Raw genomic sequence first — 16700 nt, 5'->3', positions numbered from 1 at the left:
TCAGAGGAGCTGGCTGCCAGCCCCACTTCTGAGGAGCTGGGCAGCCCTGGGCAGTTTAAGCACTCCCTGCCTCGTCCTCACATCTCCAAGCTCATTTTGAGGCTCGGGTGAGGCCACAGTAAATACCTCCTTGCCTCAGGGATTGGGAACAGACACTCTGCGGGTCCCCCTGGGTTCGAATTCTGACCCTGCCACTCTGCAGCTATGTGATCCTGGTAAGCTACTTAGCCTCTTGGTGCCTCAGTTTACTCATCTGTAAAACAGAAGTGACAATTATAACGCCTACCATGTGGGTCCGTTCTGGGGATTAAAAGACCTGATTCATGTAGAGTGCTCAGAGCAGCGCCTGGAACCCAGCAAGTAAGGGCTCCGCACAGGCAGACGCTTTCCTGGTACCCAAGCATGTTTGTAAACAGCAAAAAACTGCCCAGTGTTCATGTGACTATTTTGGATGGCAGGGATTTGAGCTGGCACCAGGGATGATGATAATAAGAGCTCACATTTCCCAGGCCTTACTTCATTTCAGGTACTGTGCCAAGTGCTTGACCGGCATCAGCCCCTTGAGCCCTCATAGTCACCCAATAGGGTGGGTGCTGTCATTACCCCATTTCACAGATGGGGACATGGAGGCACAGAGGGAGGGGTCTGGTGACTTGCCACAGGGCAAGTGATATCAGTGAGGAGGGACAGCAGAATGGTCCATGGGAGCCCTGAGTCAGATCCGCGGCCCCCAGCCCAGCCCCTTTCCTGGGTTCTGCCGGAAGTGGGTTGGGAGGAGGGAGCAGGGTCGGCTGTGAAGGTGAGAAGCCTGGCCGCCAGGCCTGTGGGCTCCGGCCAGTCTCCAATCAGGTAGTCAACTAATATAGAGTTGAGTTAACACAGGGAATGGCTTTTTAGAAGTTGGCATTGGAGTGGACTTCCTCGGGTGTCCCTCCTGCCAGTGTGTGGACTTGAGAGAGGGGCTGAAGACCTTCAGTGGGTGGGCGGTGTGGTGGGCGGTGAATGTGGCTCCAGATTCAGATACACCTGGCTTTGAATTCTGCCTGAGCCATTTACTGTGTGACGTTGGGCCTCCGTTTCTTCACGTGCAGAATGGGCGTGGTAAGTGTCCCTACTTCTCAGGGTGATGACGAGGAGAAATGAGATGCCGTGTAAAGTGCTTAGCACAGGCCTGGCCCAGAGTGAGTCTGACGAATGGATGACTTTATTAGACACCTGTTGTAGAGGCGGCCATGTGCTGGGCAGGGAGTATAGGCCACATGGATATCCTGAGAGGGCTATAATTTGGACTGTGGATCAAGGCCATTAATTGGACCCTAATTTCTGGCCATGAAGTCAGCTTAGGGGGTCTTTTTTTTTTTAATAACAAAGAATAAAGAGAACATCCAAGTGTTTTGCACAGTATTGGCAAGTGTTGTCTAACTTTTTTATTTTGTGTTCATGTGCATGGGTATATGTGCTAGGGGTGTGTGTGTATGTGTGTGTGTGTGTGTGTGTGTGTGTGTGTGTGTGTACTGGGCCAAATAAGATATATTTTTCTGTAGATCATGGTATTTGGGGTCACCTCCTTAGAGATTATCTCCCTCTTGTGCAATGCTTATGGGGCACCTACTGAGTACACCACATTCTGGGGGCCAGACTAAGATTCTGGGCCCAATTCTTAGCATGGCATTTGTGAGGGAGCGGGCCCTGTGGGGGTCAGCAGAGGCAGAGGGGGAGCTGGTTGGGGAGGGCTTTCTGGGTGATGACAAGCAGTGGATGGGGACGGTATGGGGTGACAGTGGCCTGGGTGAATGGTTGACTCGGGGTCTGGAGCTAGAGAGCCTCGTTGGCAGGTGGAGGCTCCCAGTCAATGGAGGGCTGTAGGACCAGACCCATGCAGGTGCCCATGCTAGCTAGAACAGAGGGCTGGGTGGAGGTCATCCCAGGGCACTGGACAAGGGCTGTGCCTGTCTCCTCTGGCTGTGGCAGGGTGGGCAGAGGAGGACTCAGGGTTATTGATGGTCCTCCAATCGCCAAGACTCACAGGATCTACAATGACTCAGTGAGCCCCAAGGCCTATGACTTAGCCATTTCCCCCTTCCCCTGGACCTTGGGAGCCTCCTGAGCCTTCTCCCTTCTGCTTCCCCAGCTGGCTTGAGTGAGTCTGACCTGGAACCTGGATAAGTCAGCCCTGAGCCCTGGTCCATGGGCCAGAAGTCTGTTACTTAGATACCTGCACAGGGTCAGCCGGGGCCTCAGTTTCTTCATCTGTAAAGTGGGCATACTAATCCTGGCCTTCTGGTTGGTGATGCTAATCTTGTGACCTATTGTGGATGAGGTGGCTGTAGGAAGCGTGAAGGGCTCTGGGTGGGTTGTCAGTGTTATCTCTAAGGCTGAGAGAGCTGGGAAGGTCATGAGGACATCAGCTGCCTGACTGGAGAGCCCCCACCTCCCCACCCTGTGACCTGGGGCCATGGGGCTGTGATCGGGAGAGGCCTGTGACCCGTGGTGAGCTGGGACTATCCCTAGTTCTGAGGGGGAGGTGGCCTTTTAGGAGTCTCAGAGGATGAGACCCAGGTTTGACCTGGGTCTGGAAACCCCGGTTCCCAGAGTCCTCCCCTACACGAGGTCCCCTGGGAGCCCCAGCTTGGAAGTCTGTATTGCCAGGTGAGGGGGCAGTGCTCTGGGACTGACTGGCAGAGGCCAAGTTCCAGGAAGCCAATGGGTGGCTTCCAGCCTGCTGTGGCCAGAGCCCAGAGGCTCAGGCGTGAGCTCCCACGGTGGAATATGGTGTTTAATGGTAGCTCATATATATTGAGCACCTGCTCTTAGGCGCTGTGTTAAGCCCTTTTGTATATTTGCAAATACAATCTACACAATAAGATCTGATGCACAGGTCTTTCTGTTATCCCGTTTTATAGATGAGGAAACTGAGGCCCAGAATGGTTGAGCCTCTCACCCAAGGTGAGAGTGAGTGACAGAGCTGGGCCGAGGGTGTGAGTTGTGGATTCAGGCTGTCAGGGTTGAAATTTGGGTGGTACCACTGATGAGCTGTGTGACCTTGGACACAAGTGACTGAATCTCTTTGACCATTAGTTTCTTGCTCTGAGAGCTGGGGATTACATCAGGGCTTTACTCAAGGGTGGTTGTAAGACTTATGTGAGATAATGGAGGTGGCCCGTGGCACATGATGAGGGCCCCAGTAAGTACCATCTGCTTCGTCACCGCTCCTGCTGGCAGCAATAACCTGCTGGGTGACCCTGGGCCGGTTGTGTGACACAGGGTACTGACCCCTTCCTTCCTTGGGCTGGGGGAAGGGGAGGACTTTTCCCTTCTTTCCTTCTAGCTTCTTTGGCTAGCCTAATAATTAAATTAACAGAAGATAGATCACCAGAAGAACATTTAATTTTTGTGTGAACAAGATCCCCAAAGATAGGAGGCTCAAAGAAGCGACCAAAGCAGGCAGCTTTTATACCATTTGGACAAAGAAACAATACATTTGTGAAGAATGGACAAAAGAAAGAGGTTTGGGCTTGGGGGAGCTAATTAACAAAGAAGTAACAAGGGTTGTTTATATAGCCTTCTTGGCCCCGAATTCCCTGTTTCTGGTGATGAGGCTGCCTCTGCCTCTTGGTACAGGGAGGGCACCTTTCACACGGGGGGATTTATTTCCTGCTCCCACAGGCACGAAGGAGGGTCAGAGTGTCCTTCTTGCACCGCTGTTCCTTGAGTAACTTTAATTCAACATAATCAAGATGCCAGAGTGGCCTATTTTGGGGTGGCATATTTTGTTCCTCTTCATTTTCACCTGTGAAACTTCAAGAAGTTTCACGGTCGAAAAGCTGAGCCGGTGGAGTGCCCCATCGTTTCACTGAGTTAATGTTTTAGTCTTGGAAACAGATCAGTTCATTTAAATGGTTGTGTTTCCTTTTAGGGGGTGGTGATGCACCTGGGCTCCCAAAGTTAGGCCTCTGTTGTGTGAGAAATCAGGTGTTTAATAAGGCACTTTTATGGACAGAAAAGAAAAATCAAGGTTAATGATCAGAGCAGACTATGATCCCAGTTTGTGAGTTCTGAAGGCAGCCAGCTGAGATTTCTGGATGTCAGGCTCAAAGCCTCTTCAGATGGAGTGAGGGCACACAGTGGCAATCGGACAGATTTTCCTGGTTTGCAGTTTGAAAGTCTCCGGTGATCTTTTCTGCATGGCGCCCTCAGCAGTAGGCACATGAGCTGTTGTGGTGATTTCTCTGAAGTTTCTATCAAGTTGTTCACACTCTGCAGGGCTGAAGGGAAGAGAGCAGCTTTTGCTTTTAGTGATTCTATGTTAAGAGTAGAAGAAACTTGGGAGCGTTAGTTTGGAGAGTGGTAGCCAAATATTGGAGGAAACTAGAATTCAGAATCCCATTGTTCTATGGGTAGAAAACAAGACTTCATTGATAATTAACAGCACTAGAACCTGATATCCAAAAAGTGTACTATAATTTTTCGTTGAAACAACTTTTTTTCTCGACAGTTACCCCCATTTCTATCAAAGATCATCAAATTTGTTTGCAAAATAGGCTGAGGTTTGGTGAATTTAACTTATTTATATAAATGCAACAAGAATTGCAATTGACTGTATAGCATCTTTTCATATGCTTTGTAGGAACTTTTCACAAGGAATCTCAGGTTGGACTTTTAAAAGCCTCTCGAGGCTGGGAAGCTGAGTCCAGGACTTGTCATCAAGCTTTTCCCGCAGTCACTCGAGATTTAGGTGAATTCCTCTTTTCTCCAACTCTCCCAAATATAGTGAGGTTTTTGCACCTGCCAGGAAGTGACTTTCCTTATTCACCTGGTGAGGCTGCTGGGAACCCTGTAAGCACGATACCAGGCTGATTTTTCCAAGGGGCTTTATGGGCTCCATAAAGTCAACCTTAGTTCCTTAGAGCTCTCTGGTCATACCCAGTTTGTGCATTTCTCCCTCAAATATGACGTTCCAGTCAAAGCCTTGGTTTCCAAAGCCAATGTTTCCAATTGTGTCTTGTTACTAGGAGAATAGATTTTTATTGACCTTGTGTAAATAGCTATATTGTCATGAAAATAAAAATACTCACTAAGAGTTTTCGAAGTCTGGAGACGTCAGATAGGGAGAAAAAGGTAAACATTTCAATTCTAATTACAAAAGTATAATTTACCAAATTGCTGTAAATCATGGTTAGCTTAAGAGAAAAAAATGTGTTTTTTTTTTAATCTGGAAAAAATAAGCATTAAAGATCCAACAATGTTTTAAGTAAACAGTTATAAAAATGATAATCATCTTTATCAGTTAATTCCGTTTCATGTAATTAATCCTTGTTGATATTGACCTTTTGTTAACAATTTTATGAATCCAGTTTTTCCTTAGAGTTCTGTCAATCACTTTTTAAAAAAAATATTTATTTATTTATTTATTTATTTATTTATTTTGGGAGAGAGAGAGAGGCAGAGAGAGACAGAGGCAGAGAGAATCCCAAGCAGGCTCTGTGCTGTCAGCACAGAGCCTGACACAGGGCTCAAACTCGCGAACCGTGAGATCATGACCTGAGCCGAAATCAAGAATCAGACACTCAACCATCTGACCCACGTGGGTGCCCCAGAGTTCTGTCAGTTCTAACCCAGTTCAGGGGTATGATCTGAAGGTTAGTAGAAAACCGTATTCTAGGGTACTTGTCAGAGTCCCTTCCATGAATCTTTCTGAAAATGAAACACTTTTGTAAAAGTATCAGAATAAAACAAGAACTTATATAACTGACAAGACTTAAAAATGCCTATGGTTAAAGATCTGATGAGAGCTCATTACAATGTTATTGACAAGGATATTTGGTTATTGCTGAGACATAAATCTTATGATAATAGCTAGAATTAGACTATATTAGGACATATCAGATTTCTAGGAATTTTATACAATTTCTGGAACACCTAAAACATATTCCTATACAAATACAACATAAAGAAGGCTTAATTTTATTTGAGAATGCTTCCCATGTGATTTAACATAACAAGTAGGTCTAATTAGTTTAAAATTCCCTCCCACCACCTCTTACGTTTTGTTGTAATTGTTTTTGTTTGTTTTAAAAAAAAAAAAAGAGAGAAAGAATGAATCTTTCAGATGTTCCAGAGACCCTCTGGAAAGTCCCAAAGTCAGTTTGAAGTCAAAAAGACTTTATTTAGAATTTGATCTGGGGTAAGTTTGTCAGAAATATTAAAAGACTTGCATACTTGCCAGAAGGATCATAGATCATCATCAAACAATACTTACTTATCTAGTTAACCAAAGTGACAATAAAAGGTTTAAAAGGCAAATACAGAAGATTCTATAGTTGTGCGCAAAACTTGGCTCTTTTAATATTGAGAAGACTTAGTTTTCTTAAGTAATCAAAGGTCTGATAGTAAAGACAAACTTAAAAGGTTAAAAAAAAAAAAAAAGACCTTTTATAATCTGTTATCAGGAGCAGACCAAAAGTCAAAGAAAACTTTGTCCTTTTAATAGTCTTAGTTTTATAATAGGCAAGCTATTGATATTAAAGTTTATTTAAAAAATTTTAAAACAATTTATTTACCTTTGAGAGAGAGTGAGAGAGACAACAGTGCAAACTGGGGAGGGTCAGAGAGAGACGGAGACAGAATCTGAAGCGGGCTCCAGGCTCTGAGCTGTCAGCACAGAGACTGATGCGAAGCTTGTACTCATGAACCATGAGATCATAATCTGAGCCGAAGTCGGACGCTTAACCAACTGAGCCACCCCAAGGCGCCCCAAAGCTTATTTTTAAAAACCCTTGTAATATCAATTTGATTTTAGCCAGCTTGGTCACACAAGGTAAAATTTTCTCTCACTCTCTCTCTCTTTAACTTTTTATATGCATTCAGTTTGTTCATTTTCTTCTATCCCATTGTGAAAAAACTTAGCTCTACTTTAGGATAAAGTCACTTTTAGTTCCTTCAACAAAAATGTAACTTCATACCGCATGCCATTTCTAACCAAAATAGCCACACCCTACTCTTTTTTGCATATAGTTATTTCCCTTACTGTTCCTAGTAGTTTTTAATTACATATATTAAGATTTTTAACCCTTAAAAATTATAACTTCTAGTGAAAACTAATAAGTAAAAAATGATGAACTGTATGTTACACCAGCATTCTCAATAGCAAATAGCTATTAGTAAAATAGTAGTAAATAAATAGTAAATATATAATATATAGTAAAATAGCAAATGTATAAATATATTTTATAATTTCTAGAAACACGTGCCTTTTTAGTAGTACAAATCTTTTAATGTCGCCAAGACATGCTTATTAACAGACCCAAATATCTTTAGTTCCTCCATAATGGGAAGATAAAATTAGGTAAACTAATGTTCCATAATTAATGTTTAATATTTTATCTCATTTGGAAATGATCTTGATATTCAATGAATTTCTATTATTTAACTTAGCAAAAGTAAGGGTAGAAGTTATCAAAAGATTTGGGAAACTATTTTTAAGTAGACATAATATAAACCACAATTCTTGTTGGAAAGTTTACCTAAACACTTTTATCTCCTTCATCTATTGAAATTACTTGTTTCAAACATTACGTTCAGATTACCCACAAAAACTTCATGAGACGTTAGACAAACTTAGACATCATCCCAAGCTATTTTTCTTGCTGACAAATGTTGTGACAGGGAAAACACAAACGTATTTGACCAGTAAACCCTGGTAGAATAAAAGTTGTATGTTTGCATCGTATTTAATGCTAATAACTCTGAAGACATGTCTATTTTCACTAAACCGACAAGCTTTAACAAGCTTTTATTTCCCAAAGATTATCCCAGATCAATGTGAACTTAACACTTAAGATTTTTCATTAGCCCAATTTTCAAATCGTTTCATCCTTCTGATGAATGACTTCTCCCTAAAGTTTGCATTTCAAAGAATGGCTCTTAGGTGCTAGAGAAGATGGGAATAGAAATTCTATATAACAAAGGCACAGAAAAAGTATCTAAGGTGGGGTGCCTGGGTGGCTCAGTCAGTTAAGCATCTGACTCGATTTCAGCTCAGGTCATGATCTCACAGTCGTGAGATCGAGCCCCCATGTTGGCTCCACGCTGACTGCTGACCGTGGTGTTCCCTGCTTAGGACTCTCTCTCCCCCTGCCCCTCCCCTGCTTGCGCGTGCTCTCTCTCTCTCTGTCTCTCAAAATAAATCAATAAACATTAAAAATAAAAGTATCTAAGTCTTTTCCAAGGAGTTTTGGGGTATATTTGCCTCTTATCAGAGGTCTAGAGTAATTCCTAGTCAAAATTTTCCTGCTTTTTCTTAAGTGCAGGATAATTCTATTTCCAATGTCCTGGTCTTTTACAATATCACGAGCATTTTGAGATGAAGAAGTGAGGTTTGGGGACTGGTAAAGACAGGTGGGATTTGAAGTGTGTCCAGAGCCACATTTCTGGCTTTGTAGAAATTCGCAAGATGTTTCCAATTCCCCAAGGACTAGACTGCAGCCTGAATATCAAGGGACTGATCTGCCCATCCACCTAAATTTGCTGCTTTATATCGGGCTGATCTCCAACTGAGATGGAAAAATTTCTACTTCTAGAGATTCAGGGTTTAAAACAGTGTGTCTAAAAGTCTACCTGAAGCATTTAAGGAAGGCCCAAAAGTCTATCTAAGGCATTTAACAAAGGCCTTCTTGGACCAATTCACCTTAGGAGGGAAAGCCTCTATTATTGTTCTCATTATTGAACATTGGCCTCCAGCTGATTCATTTCCTGATCATTTGTAGGAGGGCCTGGAAGAAATTCTGGTCATCTGTTTTCTCTGTGAAGGGGGGAGGGGTGCTTTTCCCCAGGAGGCCATCTGGCTTGTCTGATAACTATGGTGTAATCATGGCTGGGAAGATCGTTCCATAGCAGCCAGTTGAGGTCCCTGTGAGTGGGGTTGTGAATGACCACTAATCCTTCAAACTCTTCTTTAAATTTGGTAGGATCTTCTCCAAGTAGAGACAAAACGGGCTTTGTAATTTCATGCTGTTAAAGAAATCCTTAAGGCTAGCCACCATATTCCTTTGTATCTTCTTTTTAATTTGCTCTATCCATAGGTACCAATAAGACAATTATTTAGAATGAGAGCTCTCTAATTTTTTTTTTTTTAACATAGAAGTTTGTCCAATTCAAAGAATCCATTGTCACTGACGAGGAGGATCTTATATTAATCTTAATAGTGACTCAAACCAGTAAGCCCTTTCATGGCTTTACATGGACGTTAGAGATGTTCCTAAAGAGGGTGCAAAAGTTGCAGCCCTTGCAAGATCCAGAAAGTTCATTCCCAGAGTTACTCTAAGAAAACAAAGACCTCTGTTGTCGTAGGTGGTAATAATGATGTAGTGAAAATGGAGTCTCTGGGAACGTTAGATGTCTCTAGTAACAGACCTGCTCATTTGTGACACCAGGTAGGTGCTACTGGTATGAGACTTTTCCAGCACTATTAAGACAATGCAGGTTGAGATGACTGAGGCCTTTAATGGATTGGGACCCCCTTGTGATTCCCCCGAGAGTTGGTATCATCAGACAAAGAGAGTGCTGCTTGTGGCCTCATGTCTTGGAACCCCAGTCTGTTCAACAGGCCATCAAATGTATGACGGGCCATGCATGTCCCTGCTGGTTTCCACCAGAAAAAATATTCTCCTTGGTCACAAAGCCAAGCTCTTAGGACGTAGAATAAGAGGAAAGGAAAGGAGACCCATGGTTCTCCTCCTTATGACAAATGACACAAAAGACAGAGACAAAAGAAAACAATGACAATCTCTGGTTGAAAGAGGATCAATAGAAAACAAAAGTATTTACAACACACTTTTACCAGAGTCCCTATACCTAAGGAACTAGTTTACACAAATATTTAGAAATGAAAAGGACTTGATCACTTTTGCTTTCTCCAGACCCAGCTGGCAGAGATCTAAGAGACTGACATGCTAAGAAAATTTACCTTCTGCTGGCTCCTGCTCGAGGTCCCAGAGTCTCTCAGCTGCTTCCGGAGTGAGCACTGTCCAGCCAGTGAAGAGCCCCATGCTGGACAGCAAAACTGTAGGGGAAGAAACTTTCTCCTTCTACCCTTCTAGGTTCTTTGGCTGGTCTAATAATTAAATTGACATAAGATAGATTAACAAGAAGAAAAACAAATTTAATTTTGTATGTACCATAGCCCCCCAAAATATGAGGCTCAAAGAAGTGACCAAAGCAAGCAGCTTTTATGCAGTTTAGATAAAGGAACAAATGTGAAGAATGAACAGAACAAAGGGGTTTGGGCTTAGGGTAGCTAATTAGTAAAGAAGTAACAAGATTTGTTTATACAGCCGTTTTGGCCCCAAATTCCCTGTTTCTAGAGATAAGGATGTCTCTCCACCCTCTGGTACAGAGAGGGTACCTTTCACCTGGGAGATTTATTTCCTGCTCTCAGGGGCATGAAGGAGAGTCAGAGGGCCCTTCTTGTACCTGTTTTGTTTTTTTTTTTAACTTTATTTTTTTATTACTTTTAAAAATTTTTTTATTTATTCTTGAGAGACAGAGAGAGACAGAGTATGAGCAGGGGAGGGTCAGAGAGAGAGAGAGACACACAGAATTTGAAGCAGGCTCCAGGCTCTGAGCTATCAGCACAGAGCCTGACACGGGGCTCAAACTCACCAACCGCGAGATCATGACCTGAGCCGAAGTCCGATGCTCAACTGACTGAGCCACCCAGGCGCCCCTTCTACCTGTTGTTTCTTAAGTACCTGTAATTCAAAATAATCAATATGCCAAGTGACATGTTTTGCTTTCTTGATCTTGCCCCTCTTAACAGGATTGTTGAGGAACAGTTGGGATCAAAAGCCTGAGTGGGTCCTGAGGAGGACTTCATAGAACAGAGGTGCTAAACTCCCTGAACCTCCCCCCCTCCCCGCCCCCTCCAGAGCTGCCAGGAATTTTTTAGGGCTTGCAGCTAACTTCAAAGTCCTGATGCATTTTGTTTGGGCCTGCTCCAAGCTTTCATGTTTCCTGCTGGCCTTGATAGGCGTTTGAATTGGTGGCCCCAAATCTACTCCAGGGGACCCCAGTCCTACTCCAGGATTTCCCCAGATGTGTTCTATGGAAGGATTTGGTGGTCAAGCAGGGATGGGAGAGTGGGAGTCAAAAAAAGCAAAACGGTTTTCTTTGCTGGAGGACTTGTCAGAGCCTTTGATATGCTGATATTCATTGTGTACCTCTAACACGGGGTCTCAACATCCTGCAGGATAGCTCAAAGGGCTGGTGTCCAAAGCTCCATTTTCCAGATGGAGAAACTGAGACCTGGAGTGAGGCCTAGGAAATGATTTCCCAAGATCATGCAGTTATCTCTAGTAAAGCTGGGACTAGATCCCAGGGCTCCTGGTTTCATGGCCAGTGCTCTGCCCATGACATCCCCTCCTTCCTGTGTTCTTCTCAGAGAAATGTTGTATGTAGTGCTGCTCCCTTCCTGAAGGCTCCTCACCTTTTTCTGGCCCCTCCCCTCTGGCTGCCAGCGCATTAGAGGGTGTCCTATTCCCTCTGGGCATCCATTGATGGGAGACGGGGCTATGCCCAGCACACACGCTCCAGGGAGTTACCTGCCCGGCTAATGGATGGCAATAAGGCTGCATCCTAGCTGTGGGGCCCAAGTTAATTGGGTTTCCTGGGTCCCAGTCTCCTCAACTGTATCATGAAACTTCATCACCTGGTTTATCACCTGGAGCTGTTGAGAGGTTCAGCTCTGACACCATATGTGATTGTGCTCTATTCATGTTCAACTCATGTGCGGATACCCATGAGTCTAACTATTCCTATCATTTCTGGGGCACAATGAGGGAAGAACAACGGGAAATCCGAGCAAGACCCTGGGCCATGGGATCTGGCATGTTTGGACTCCTCGATTCTGACTTAGCCCCCACACTGGATATCTGCCCTTTACTGTGCCACTGTCCTCTCTGGTCTCAGCTCCCCGGTCACCTATGAGGTAGGCCAGTCTGGCTGACTCTGGGACCCATTTTGCAGGTGAGACATAGGGGAGGGAGCTGGGGGCACGGTTTCCTAGTTTTCTGTGGGGAAGTTGGTGTTCAAGTTGCGGAGAGAAGGTCAAAGCATCTTGGGGCACCAACACAGGTCTGCCTTGAGTCGGGTAGCCTTCTCCAGCCCTCCCCACCCCTTTGATAACCCCCAGCCTTTGCCCAGGGTGGCTGGCCACCGGGCCTGTAGGGTAGGAGGGTGTGTGAGTGCACCCATGTCCCCGTCAACTCAGTAGTTGGGAGTTTAAGTCCCCTAGGCCCTCTGTGGACTGTGGTGGGCTCCAAAGGAAAGGCTGGGAGGTGGGCCAGGCTGGGTTGGGAGGTAGGAGGAGTGTCCTCTCCCCGCCCCCACCCCCAGGGCTGTTTGCCTGAGTTATTCTTAACGCTGACTCATTATAGAGTCTATTTTTAGCCTTGTTTCTAAGTGTTGCCAACATCTGGTGCAGCCAGTACCGAAGGGGGTAGGGATGGCAGGGGCGACCCCTTTGGGCATTGCCGGGGACTGGAGCCATTGGCAGGAGGGCGAGGACAGAGCCCTCTATGTCCCGCACCTGTCACGACTTGAAGCCAGGCACGCAGTAGGTGTCCTATTTGTGCTTGTGCATTGATTGCTCTCCCACTGTCTCATCCTTCCAGGTCCAGCCCCTGTGGGGGGCAGGGAATGAGTGTTACCTGCCCCCCAGCAGGAGCTGATGGTACTTACTAGGTAGGCTTTCCCGTGTCCACCGCTCAGAAGTTCCAGCTGGCTTCTGATGCCCGCAGAGAGGGACCTCAGAGGAGGGAGGCAAGCCCCAAGCCAGGGCCCCTGTGACAGCCACCACCAGAGGAGATGCCGGCAGACGTTACAGGGGAGGAGTGTGGTTCAGTGGTTATGGGTATACAGCTGGACTGCCTGGGGCCCAGGCCTGGCTTTGCTACTTCCTAGCTGCGTGACCTTGGGCAAGTCGTCATCCTCTCTGTACCTCAGTTTCCTCATCTGTGGGACAAGGATGGGAGTACAGTGTTTTGAAGACTAACAGAATAACGTGTGAAGTGCTATATAATAAGGAGGTGGTGGCCTTCTTACCACTTTCGTTGTTGTTATTACTAATGAGAAGCTCTGTGTGTGCCCCCTCTGTATGTTGGAGTGAGTTGGGTAGGAGGCTTCTCAGCTTTTCTCTGCGTGAAGTGAAGCTAGGGGTGGGGCCCGGAGAGAGTGGTTATAACCCCGGCATCGTGATGGCGATCCCTGCAGGGCTGCAGCAAGGGATAGAGAGTGTACAGGCGGGTTGGGATGTGGGCTTTCCCCTTCATGGGTTGAATGAGTCACTTAACTTTTGTGACCATCCATTTCCTTACCTACAAGACAGATATGATCACAGGCCATAGAATTCTTGCTGGGCACACGGTGGGAACTGAATCTGTGAAATTTTGTGGGGGGCGGGGCGCATTGCTGGGTCCTTTTCCCGTAAGGGGGATGGGGTGCCATTGCCTTGGGAGTCAGGGAGGCTTGAAGAAGGGGGGCTGTGATCCTAGCTCTCCCTCAGCTGTGTGATCTGCACACATTTCTTGCTTCCCCTGGGCTTCTGTAACACAAAGAGGTCAGAGAAAGCTGGTCTTGAGACTTCCTCAGAGCCTCAGGGAGTGATCTGGGGACTGTTTGAGCGCATGGGGGAGGCCCCCAGTTGGAGGCCAGGTGGTCTGGCCACCCCCCTCAGCCCCACAGAGCTGCTTTATTCTCATGCTTTACATACATATTGAGGTTCTAGGTAAAGTTTATCTGAAAACAGGGCTCTCCTGCTAGAAATAGCCCAGGAAATCTCTGGTGGGTGACTTCCCAGGCCTCTTGTTATCTGATGGGCATTGGCTCTTGGAGGTGACCCATGCAGGGGGAGATGGTAGGGCTGAGATGGGGCAGAAGGGCCCCTGCCACAGCACTGGCACATAGCAGGTACTCAAGAAATATTTGAAATGAATGGAGTGGCACTGGGGCAGTATCCCAGAGGAGCAGTACCTCTGATTAGGTGGCAGATCTTCTCCTACCCTTTCCTCTGTCCCCCGCTTTGGCCAGCCTTAGGCTCCCTCAGCTCTGGGGTCCAGGTTCAGCCTTCCTCACTCAGAGTCCCAGTTTGTCCCTTGATAAAATGAGCGTGATAGGCTCAGCCTCAGAAGGTCCCTTCTGGCTCTCAGCCTCGGTTGTCAGGGCAGGTCACACGCATCCACACACGCATCCACACACACGCACGCCCGCACACAGCTCCGTGACGTGGGCCTGGCTGGGGGGGTGGAGGGCTCCTCTTCCCCTCCCCACTTCAAGTTCTCCTGAAGTGAAGGTTGGGGTGCTGCAGGTCTCTGGATGGGGCCCCCAGGAGATGATGTGCTGGAACTGGGGCTCGGCCTGTGGGTGTGAGAGGAAGGGTGGGCATCTGACTGTGTCCTCTGGGCTGCAGCTGCCACCGTGACCTTTGTGTGTGACCTTCTGGGAGTGTGGGCGGGTGCCCACAGAGCACATATTTGTGTCGTTCTGCCTGGGTGTGAGGGGGTGGTGTGAACGGTGGCAGTGAGGGAGCAAGGGCAGTTATCTCCTGTTGCCGGGAGCCGCCAGGGCTCTGAGAAGAATGGAAAGTGATTTCATGCAAAGGAGCCCTTCCGTCTCTGCCTTTTGGCCACAGTCTGAGGTATGGGGTGGCCTGGCTTCCTTCCTTTCCCCCACCTGCCTGCCAGAGGCCCCTGTTCCCCCTCCTCCTGCCTCAGGGATAAGGGACTGCCTTGATCTGCAGTCTGACACCCCTCTCAGGGGGTTTTCGGGAGTTGGTCCATACCCGCAGCTATAGGAGTCGGTGTGGGGACCAGGAGGGCATCTAGGCCTCGATTCCTGGCACTACGTAATCCCCTAAGCCGGAGGAAGTAGCCTGCAGAGGCCCAGGCCGGGATGCTGTGGTCATTACCCCATTACCAGCCCAGTGGTTTTCCAGCTTGAGAAGACCTGCCAGGGAGGGGAGGGGAGAGGCCCCACCTGCCCACCGGCTCTGCCATCCCAGCTGCAGCCCTGCTGGTGACTCATGCCCCTGGGGAGTGAGCCCGGCTTCTCTCCCCTGGGGCACCCAGGGCCTTGGTGCTGAGCCCAGGGCCCCAGCAAGCTGGTGGCGGGGACGTGGGGAGGTGTGGTGTTGGGATTGAGGCCCTCTGTCTGGGGAGAGGTAGCAGCAGATTTTTCTTGCACCTTCTCCTGGCCCCGCAGACTACCTTCCCTTTGCCCACAGGGGAGGCCACAGCCCCCAGTTACATAATGGGTCTCAGATGCCTCCTGAGTGAGCAGCCCAGTGGGGCAGCTGGATCTAGGAGTCCCTGTTCCCCAGTGCCCGGCACTGGGCACGACCCCATTCCACTGCCTGGGCTCACTGAGGGCGTGGGTGGTGCCTGCCTTCCTACGCAGCCCCCAGCGGGGCTGTGCCGCCTGGGAGGGATGGGGAGGCCCTCTCCAGGGAAATGAATTCCTGGCCTGACCCCAGATGCCGGCCTGCCCAGCTCTGCTCCAGGGTAATGCTGGGTGTACACACAGCCCCATTGTATGCCTGGGCTCTGTGCCCGCCATGGGCCTGGCACCAGCTCTATCAATAGCAGTGGCTCCTCAGTTCCTCAGCACCCCCTGCCAGCACCCGAGCCACTGGGCCCCTGGTGGGGAGGAAAGGAGGCCTAGTGATCGGGGTGGTGGGTGTGTCCTGAGTGGAGGGGCCGGGACCATTCGGCCCCTTGAGGAGCCAAATGAATACATTTGCTTTTCTCACCAAGTGTGAGGTACAGGAGCAGGGAGCGTTATCCCCCACTCATATGAGGAGACCGTGGCATTGAGGGGCAAGGTGACTTCCCCAAGGTCACAATGCTACCAAGCGGTGGAGCTCAGGGCTGAGCCCAGGCGGCCTCGGGACCAGAGTTGGAACTCGCTTCCAGCTCGGGGTTTAAGAAAAGGCAGGCCTGCCTTCTTTTCACAGCCCAACTTTGGGGACTGTGGCAGGCCACTTCTGGAAAGTGTGTGTTCCCAGGGTGGAAGGGGGCCCAGGAGCAGTACGGTCTGGAACCCCATGTGCTTGGGAGAAGCGTGGTAGTTAATTTTCAAGGATGATGTAGGTGGCTGAGTGGGCAGAGCAGGTCTCCAGATCTAGAAGACAGCTCTGTGCCTCAGTTTCCCTCCTCCACCTGCATCGTGTATCTCCTGTGCTTCTTGGGAGGGCCCAGGAATGTAGAGGTGAGACGTGGCGAGGGCTGGGGCCTGGAGCCTCACACTCTTTTCCTCTGCTCCACAGACCGGTGGGGAAGGCCCCCTTCCCCAATCTAGATGCCCCTGGAGGCGGGCTGCCAAGGCGTCCAGGCGCTTCTATTCTGAGAGTCCGTCCTGAGCTGCCCCATCTCCTCAGGTTTCCCAGCCCGAAGGGACCTCTGAGGCTGTGGGCAGCTTGCAGAGGGGCAGCCTGGCTCTAGGCTGTGAGGGGGGTCCCGCTTCTGCCCATGTCCCTCAGGGCAAGATGGATGGTGACCAGATACCACTCTTATGGGGTCTGTCCCATTTCTCACTCTCTGGGGCTCTACCTCTACCCCACGAGCCCCGACCCCTAGGGCTGGGCAGAGCTGAAGCTCCTCCCTTCCCTTGGTCCACCCTCCTTGTTCCCTGTCGTCCTGGGCATGCAGCCT

General features: G+C 48.2%; 1 protein-coding gene across 4 annotated transcripts in view; it reads left to right on the top strand.

Annotated features, from left to right (window-relative positions):
- The window catches only part of TFEB (transcription factor EB), a 54282-nt gene that overhangs the window by 12286 nt on the left and 25296 nt on the right, over nucleotides 1–16700 (top strand). The window contains exon 1 of one of the 4 annotated variants that reach the window (XM_086706822.1): nucleotides 10973–14689. The exons of the other annotated variants lie outside the window; for them this stretch is intronic. The gene's annotated coding sequence lies outside the window, so the exon portion shown is untranslated. Of the gene's footprint in view, nucleotides 1–10972; nucleotides 14690–16700 lie in introns of those variants that run through there. 4 annotated transcript variants of the gene reach the window in all.

The sequence above is a fragment of the Puma concolor genome, chromosome B2, assembly GCF_028749965.1.
Source record: "Puma concolor isolate L17-30 chromosome B2, mPumCon1.1.hap2, whole genome shotgun sequence".
NCBI lineage: Eukaryota > Metazoa > Chordata > Mammalia > Carnivora > Felidae > Puma > Puma concolor.
Note: the sequence above shows the minus strand (reverse complement) of the source record. Positions and strands in the feature narration are given on the sequence as shown.